The 8693-nt window shown below is 44.1% G+C and overlaps 1 long non-coding RNA gene across 1 annotated transcript; it reads left to right on the top strand.

The window, feature by feature from the left end:
- Positions 1 to 6651: 6651 nt before the first annotated feature.
- LOC130985388 (uncharacterized) lies at positions 6652 to 8388 on the top strand. Its single transcript, XR_009088956.1, has 2 exons — positions 6652 to 6827; positions 7778 to 8388. It is a non-coding gene; the product is annotated as an uncharacterized LOC130985388 (long non-coding RNA).
- The last annotated feature ends 305 nt before the right edge of the window (positions 8389 to 8693 follow it).

The raw sequence follows: 8693 nt of genomic DNA, 5'->3' as shown, positions 1-8693 counted from the left end.
AATTTAACTAAATTAAAAATAATAAATAAATTATATTAAAAAGAATAAAAACTAAAAGTAATTAGATAAAAGTATTTTGTGTTATATTTTTCATGATGGAAATTAGATGTTGTTGATTTTGTGAATTTTTTTTAATTTAATTTAAAAATAGTAGATCCATGGATCTGGACCCGTGGACCCGCGGATCTGACGAATCTGGATCTGGATCCAAAATTTTCAGATCCACGGATCTGGATCTGGTATTGACCAGACCCGGTCCAGATCCGGCCCGTTGCCATCCCTAATGACGAGAGATATCTGACATGTATATTTGTATGCAACGCTATGCAATATATGTACTTATGTTTATGTATATTTGTGTTCAATTATATATATAATTATGGCGGCGACCGTGCGAAAATATAAAAATGACAAAAATGTGTATATATTTTCTATATATATATACTCATAGGGGAGGACTATGGTATAAACACTTCTTAACATATAAAATAAGAACTATCTAAAATGTATAAATTCTATGTAGAACATGTATGAATTCGCTGTGTAAATGTATGAATTGCGAAAAATATTTTTTTTGCTACATGGTGTTTACGGAACCAACACCTAAATCTATAAACGGAAACATAAAATTCTACCTAGTCGAGAAGGCTGGAAAGAGTAAAAGTAGCTGATCGGAAACCTTGCACGAGAGAAAACAACTATTGTATTCGAAAATATGAGAGAGCGTAAAAAATAATACACGAGCTCGGGCCCTATTTATAGATTTACAAGCGGAGGGGTAAAATAGTAAAAACATCTTCGGTGCATGCGTCCGGCGTGGTGGAAGGGTACGCTGGTAATTTCGATAATACGCGGGAGACCTTCCCGCGCGTTTATTGGCTCCTCTGATGGAAATGTCTTCTCTGGCGAAGGCGTCTTCTCTGATGATTTTGACATCTCTGGCGTGAAGGACTCCTCTGATAAACACGTCTTCTCTGTCATGAAGAACTCCTCTGGTAAACACGTCTTCTCTGGCAAGGGCGTCTCCTCTGGTGGTAATGACTTCTCTGATGGAATTGACTTTTCTGATGACGATGACTTCCCTGACGATGATGACTTTTCCGGCGCGGATGATTCCTCTGGAGAAGAGGGCTCCTCTGTCAAGAATGACTTCTCTGGTGCGGATGACTCCTCTGACTAGAGTCATTCCTCTGATGGATGAAATCCTTCTGGTATAAATGGTTCTTCTGACCCATACGGCTCCTCTGATGAGAGTGGTTCCTCTGATTTGTACTCTCTCCCTACTCTGCATATATTGCTCCTCACCAACCACTCCCCCCTCTAGTCTGGTTGAACCGGGTATTCTTCGTGTTCAACCAGTGGTGTGTTATCAGCATCAAAGCTTTGTTATTTTCCTTGGCCCCTGTAAATCATAAAGACATAAGCATTTTGACATTTTGACATTATGAGAGTAAAAAGAGGCCCTGTAAATTGTTCTCTGGCATTTTTGTTACTCCCGCTCCCTGGTCTGGCTAGTTCACTCTAGAGAGGTGCAACTAGTCAGAGGACTCGCCCGCGTGGATGACGTCATCCGCATTAAATGTCTGCCCAGTCTACAGTATTTTCCCCGTACCCCGAGGTTACTTTTTAACCTTTGCGTCCTTTCGCCTTTCCGTAGAAATTCCCATCCGTTGATTTCTTTCGTATGCCACGTGCCGTTCATCCCGCGTGCTGGTGGTTACCCGCGTACAATCTTACTTAGCCGATTCGAACTCCCCTTTTTTCACTATTCTTCTTCTCCAAGTTTTCCGAGCGAATTTTCTGCATTTTCCGGCGATTTCCTCATTGCTCCGGCGTTCTCACGTGACCCTCCCGCTCCAGGTTTTACCGTCCATCTTTTTCTGGCCTAGGTAACTCGCGCATCCTCTTCCCTGCAATTTTGTGTTTATTCATAGCGTAGTGGTATAACTGTTGGTGCTCTGATTGAGCGTGCTAGAAACCCTAGGGTTGGCATCTCCCATCATGGCCTGCACCTCCGCCCCTCAACCCTCTCGCTCGCCCTCTCCTTCTGCCCAAGACCCTTCATCTTCCTCCCCATCACGGCAAGATCCTGAAAATCTTCCTTCCCCCTCTATTTCTGACGAATCTCAAACTGCACCCCCTCCTTCTCCACCTAGGAAAAAAGGGAAAAAGCCCCGCCAACCCCCCAAACGTATTCCTCCATCCCGCCTTAGTGTCGCGGAGGTGGAAAAATTGAAAAGCAAATGTAGGCGTCCTGCAGGTTTGCAGTTCGAGGCCTTCTCTAAGGATTCAACGCCTCCCGAGAGCCTTCACCACCACAAGTTAATAGTTGTTTGGAAAGCCCAGATAGAGGCTGGTTTAAGGCTCCCTCCCCCTACCTTGCTGGTTGATGTTTGTAATTACTTTCACATCCCCTTTTTTCAAGTCGCTCCTTCTGCTATCCGGAGGTTATATGCCTTCCATGTTTTGTGCCGGGCTAACGGTGTTGGGGACACCGCCAAGCTATTTTGTCAAACCCAGACCCTTCGCATGCAAGGCAATCCCTTGTACAGTTTTGCCTCTCACCCTAAATATCCTACTACTTTTCTTTCCTCCCTGAATTCCTTGGATAAGGGCTTCCTGGAATATTATTGTTATGTGCGCACCCCTTTCGGCAACTGGCGCGATTATGGTGCTTCGGAGCTGGAATGGCATACAAGTCGCACTACTTATAAACCAGCCTCTCCCGAAGTCCCTTCTACCCGTGACCAGAGTATTATAACTCACCTTAATGCTATGAATAAGACCCAGACTCTAGACTGTAAGTACCTGGCCGAGAACAATTCCTCTCTGGCATATAATGGTCTGTTTCCCCTGTATCCAGCGAGATCAATAGGTAAAAAAAAAAATATATACATTAGAAAACACATTAGCTTTTGTTACCCTGCTTTTAATGATGTGAACTTTTGGTTTGCAGACATGTCTTGGAGATCGAAATGTGGGGACAATTTGCCTGACACCCCTTCTCTTGCTGGCAGCGGAGCACATGGCCCAAGCGGTTCTGCTTCCAGAACAAGTCCCTCGGAGCAGCCTGCTGGTTCCGAGCTGATCCCCGTTCCCCCTGTAGTTGAAATCCCAGAGGGGAATGTGGAAGCCTCGCACTCCTTTGATGCGGAGAAAGTTGATGTGGGGGCTCTTGTTCACAGAAGTAGGCGCTCCAGTGCTGGTGACGCCACTGGCACCCGTGAAGAAGATATCCAAGTCGTGGATATTATCGATGAGGTTCCTTCACCTGATTCGGCTCCCGATGCCACCCTTGCCGATCTTACGAAGAAGAGGAAGAGAGGTTCCCTGATCTCTGTGGGTGAGAAGGAGAGACAGGAGGGCCTAAAAAAGGCTGGCAAGTCCTCAGAGCCAGCGAGGAGGTCTGCTGGTGGTGTGAAGATTCTCACTCCTGCTGGGGACAAGGGCAAAGGGCCAGCGAAGAAGTCAGCTGGTGGTTCCAAGGTTCTCCCCTCTGCCGGTGGAAAGGGTAAGGGCAAAGCTGTGGTGCCCTCGGCTACTGAGTCAGAGGATCTTGTTCCTGGGCCCATTTCGAGTTTATCGGGTAAGGCATTAATTAATGCGCTGCTAGCTCGTGTCCACTCGGAGGACCGGGAGAAAGTGGAGAATTTGTCTCGGGCGTCTCTGGCTACTCAGCTATGCCAACTGGCTCTTCAGGTACCCTGCATATTATATCTTTGCCATAAAAAATTCGAGTTACTAACCTCTCTATTGTTCTGTTGGGCCCCCCTTCTGTTTGCTTGCAGGCGGAATCACGGTTATGGGGTGCTGTTAAGTGCATCCATGACTATGATATGGCAGAGAAGGAAAGAGAAAAAGAGCAGGCAGAGGTCGCCCAGCGCGATGATGCTGTTGCTGGAGTTGTGGAGCACTTGAGCAAGGCTGAAGCGGAGATTGTTGAGTTGAAAGCTAAATTAGCTCAGGTGGAGGTGGAGAGAGCTTCCTTGGCCTCCGAATTGTCGAGGGCCACGAAAGAGAGCCATGAATGCCTGGCCAGGTTCAAAGCTGGTTATGAAAGAGACTACGAGGAAGCCAGGCGGGGCTGGAAAAGGATACTTGTGGAAGCTCAGAACCGTGCGTTTGTCCTGGGGGCTCGAGATCAACGCCTGGAGTATTTCTTGTCTCCGCGGGGTCAACATTTCCTGGGGTTGATGCTGGAAGGCACTCTGGAGGCTTTCAAAAAGACTCCGGAATACTTGGAGGATTTTGGACCCCTCTTTGCTTATGTGATAGAGCAAACAGCTTCCAAAGCATTAGAGATGGCTGGGGCCACCCCAGAGCAACTTGCCACTTTGAATTTCAGAGCCCTGATGGATAACCTCCAGGATGAGGAGATAAATAAGCGGATGGGGATCCCTGCGCATTCTCCAGCGAAGCCAGAGTGGTGGTACCCAGTACTAGAGAAAGCCATTCCCTATTTTTCTCTTGGGATTGGATCTGACTCGCTGCCGTCTACTCCCGCGTATGCTCCTGCGTTCTGTGCTTCCCTGGCGCGCTTTGTGAACCGGCTGCGGGATCCTTCTGGCGAGAGCTCCCGAACATTTTCCCAATTCGGCCTGGAGCCTCCCCTGCTCTCTGACATAGCGGCTTCTGTCTTCACCGACTCTGCCTCTTCCCCTGCTGCGGTGGAACAGCTGTTCGGCCTATACCAAAATGAGGATCTGTATGTGCAGGAGGCTGCAAAGTTGTTGGATTTGGGAGTTCGTCTTCCTCAAGTGAAGGAAACTGGCCTGTTGCCCGTGTTCACAGAGAAAGCCGTTTCTGGCCATGCTTCTGCCAGTGGTGTTCCTCCCCCAATTTCATCTGTCTCTGCTCCTGTCTCCTCTGCTGCTGCTCAAGCTGCTTCTGTTCCTCCCTCTTGATGTTCCCCCTTTTTCTCCTGACTTTATCAAAAGGAAAATTTTGTAACTCTTTAATTTGTATCAACTGAACACTTACCGCCGGTTTTTGATGTACATCTTGGCTTCCTGGGCATGCTTTTAATGAAATTTCATTCCCATGTCCGCTTCTTTTATCTCTGTTATTTGTGTTGTTTTCGCTGCCTGTTGAGGTGGGACTTATATTTCCGTCTTTCCCCTGTTGATTTGAATTGACTTGTTATGATTGTTGTTGATGTTTCTCTGATCCCCTCCCTTGGAGTTGCTTCAATTTCTGCTATGAGGATTCCATTGATTCTTCTATCGAGAATTTTGATGACCCCTCTGGTGAGGATTGTGATGACTCCTCTGTCGAGGATGGTGATGACTCCTCGGGCGAGGATTGTGATGACTCCTCTGTCGAGGATGGTGATGACTCCTCTGGCGAGGATTTGGTTGACTCTTCTGGGAAGGATTTCACCGCTTCCTCTGACGAGGATTTGATAGATTCCTCTGGAAAGGATCTCCCCGCCTCCTCTGACGAGGATTTGGTTGATTCCTCTGGAAAGGATTTCACCGCCTCCTCTGACGAGGATTTGGTTGATTTCTTTGCTGGCGATTTCGTGCTTCCCATCCGAGCTGCTTCCCATCCGCGCTGCTTCCCATCCAAGCTGCTTCCCATTCAAGCTTGAGCACTCTGCGCGGAGCATGGAGGACCCGGAGGGTGCAGCCAACTTTCGCGGCTTACGATTAAATAGTAACCCTCTGCGTGGAGCATGGAAGGCCCGGGTGGCACGACCAACTTTCACGGCTTACGATTAAATAGTAACCCTCTGCGTGGAGCATGGAAGGCCCGGGTGGCACGACCAACTTTCACGGCTTACGATTAAATGCTATCTCTGCGCGGAGCATGGAGGGCCCGGGCGGCACAACCAACTTTCGCGGCTTACGATTGACAGGGACACCCTGCACGGAGCTTGGCAGACCCGGGGGGTGCACACCACCTTCCATGGCTTACGGTTAAATGCAACCTCTGCGCGGAGCATGGAGGACCCGGGGGGTGTAACCAACTTTCGCGGCTTATGATTAAGTGCAATCTCTGCGCGGAGCATGGAGGGCCCGGATGGCGCAACCAACTTTCGCGGCTTACGATTGAATAGTAACTGTGACAGCCCGAAACCAAATAATTCATTTAAATTTTTGTTTTAAATTATTTCATATTTAAATTATTTTGAAGCATTTTATATTTAAATTGTGAGGTTATTCAAATTTTAGTCTATGTCATGAATTATCTAATCGCGCCCCTAGTTAGATGTATGATTTCGAACTATAGATTATATCTATGGAAATGGAAGATTATATTCAATTAATTTTACTTTAATTTGGGCTTAAATACTATTATTTGCAATTTAATATATGTTGGACCATGTTTAATTTTTAATCTAAGCTTATATACATTATACCGGCCCATTTACTTATCATACATTCCAAGCCCATATATATATATATATATATATATATATATAATTATTGTGTAATTAACTTTTTATTGAAATGAAAATGAGATTAACGTGTATCTTTCTTTCAGCTAACCAAATTTGATTTCTTTCCGTAATATTTGATAAACACAGCAGCACGTAAGATTTGATCAACACAGCAACAAACTTTGATTTCAAACTTTGATTTCTACCGCAGCAAAACTTTGATTTCAAATCTTGATTTTAATTCCACAGCAGGATTTCTTTTACACTTGAAATCTTTGACGAATCCTCAAATTCACAAATTCGATTTTTACTCCTCAACCACGATATTTCAATCCAGTATATATATGTATATCTAATCTTCTTCATCGCAAATACCCAGCAAATCCAACAGGAAAAAGTCTTTTATAATTCATCCTGTTTCCTTCCCACTGCCGAATCTCCATCGGTAATTCTCAAAAACTTGTATAGTTTATTTTCATATGCAAAGATTTCTGTTTTCTTTCAATTTATAGAAAACAACCAAACTCCCACAAAATTCTTGTTTTTATAAATTTAAACATGCATATACAGATATTAAATTGATCGAAATCATATTCACTGTTTTACAAAAAGAAAAGAAAATAGAAATAGAAGGGATGGGAATTGTTGGTGAGCGGATGCTGGACAGCCGGTGAAGCGCGACATCGACAACCCCTATGTTGATGGCCGCCGGACTGAGGGCGCGAAGCAGGAGACAGGGGCGGCGGCGCTGTAGTCTCGGGTCGCCGGAGAAGGCGCGGCCGCGGTTGCAGCTGGTGCGGCGAGGACAGGGGCAGGAGGAGAGTGAGGGAGAGACTAGAGGTGAGGACAAGGAGAGAGGGCGGCGGCGGCAGTACTGGAAGGGGAGGCGGCTGGGCGCGTCTCTGTCGACACTGGGACGGCGGTGGTGGCGTTGCGCTCGGCCAGGAGAGAGGAAGGAGGAGGAGTCGCCGGCCTCCGGCCGCGGCTTGGCGCGACGAGGAGAGGCAGAGGGAGACCGAGGAAGAGAGGAAGAGAAGGAGAAGAGGAAATGGAGGCTGCGTGAAGTGGTGTTTTGGAATTGTGTGGGTATGATTAAATTAGGGTGAAGGAAAATGGGCTTGGGCTTTGGGTTTTAAGTTGGATTAAATTGGTGGGCTCGATTTAATTAAGTAATTGGGCTTAATTTTAATTATTTTGAACTGCATATTTCTTTTAATTAAGTTGGACTTGTCCTTAAATTATTTTACTAATCAAAATTTTCATACGAAATTATATCTTATTTTTTAAATTATTAAATCAATAATTTTAATGGTTATATATAAAATTCTTATAGTTTAAATTATTTTAAAGTTCAAACAGGCCCTTATGTTTTATTATTTGAAATTATCTGGCTAGGTGCGGCGCGATTAGGACGTGAACTTTAAATTATCGCAGTTAACTTTCAAAGCTCAAGTTTCAGGTGTGGGATTTATTTCAGTACATGCACGTGGTTAATATTTGTCCATTTTAATATTATGTGTTTACCGTATGTGTTGTAAAAATATTTATCGCTAGGGGCCAGCATAATTGGTCCAGGACTTCACCGTCCTTGGTATGCCACAATGCGATTTCATGTTACAGGGTTGCAACCATTATATTGTCGCCAGGGATCCATATATAGGGTCCGGGACATTAAAGTCCTTGGAGTTGCCACAGTGCGTATGGAAGTTATGTTACGTTATGACAATATGTGTTACCATTTTATTAACATGGACAATTATTGCATGTTCCCACACTGAGTGTACCCTGTATGCTCATCCCATATTCAACAGTTTCAGGTGATTGATATCGGAGGCGCGTGGAGAGTCGAATGGGCGCGTCGAATCTATTTAAAGATAAATGTTTCCTAAAACATATTATGTTATTTCATGTGATATCTCTTGATTATGTAAACTCTGAAATTCTATACTATTTGAGATTTGTGTGTGATTTGTTTAAATAAATGTTATTATATTATTTTAATGTCATGACTTGTTTAATTCATATTTAAATTCATTTCAAATATTTATTTAAGAATTTATATCTTTACGAAAATATATACATGGATACATACATAATTTTTAATTATATAAAGATTTTAGTTTGTTATATTTTCCGCTGCTAAAAAGATATTATTTTATACTTAGAGTTTTTCCTTAGTAAAAGTTTTATTAATTAGTTAATTATTTTTCCGACATCTTCATGTCGTGCTTTGAAAATAAAGTTGTTAAATTTATGATTTCAAAATCAAGATTTATATTTGAATACATTATTGAAAATTTTTGATATCTTA

The sequence above is a fragment of the Salvia miltiorrhiza genome, chromosome 5 (genome assembly GCF_028751815.1).
Source record: "Salvia miltiorrhiza cultivar Shanhuang (shh) chromosome 5, IMPLAD_Smil_shh, whole genome shotgun sequence".
Taxonomy (NCBI): Eukaryota; Viridiplantae; Streptophyta; class Magnoliopsida; order Lamiales; family Lamiaceae; genus Salvia; species Salvia miltiorrhiza.
The sequence above is the reverse complement of the archived record's forward strand: the minus strand, read 5'-3'. Positions and strand labels throughout refer to the sequence as shown.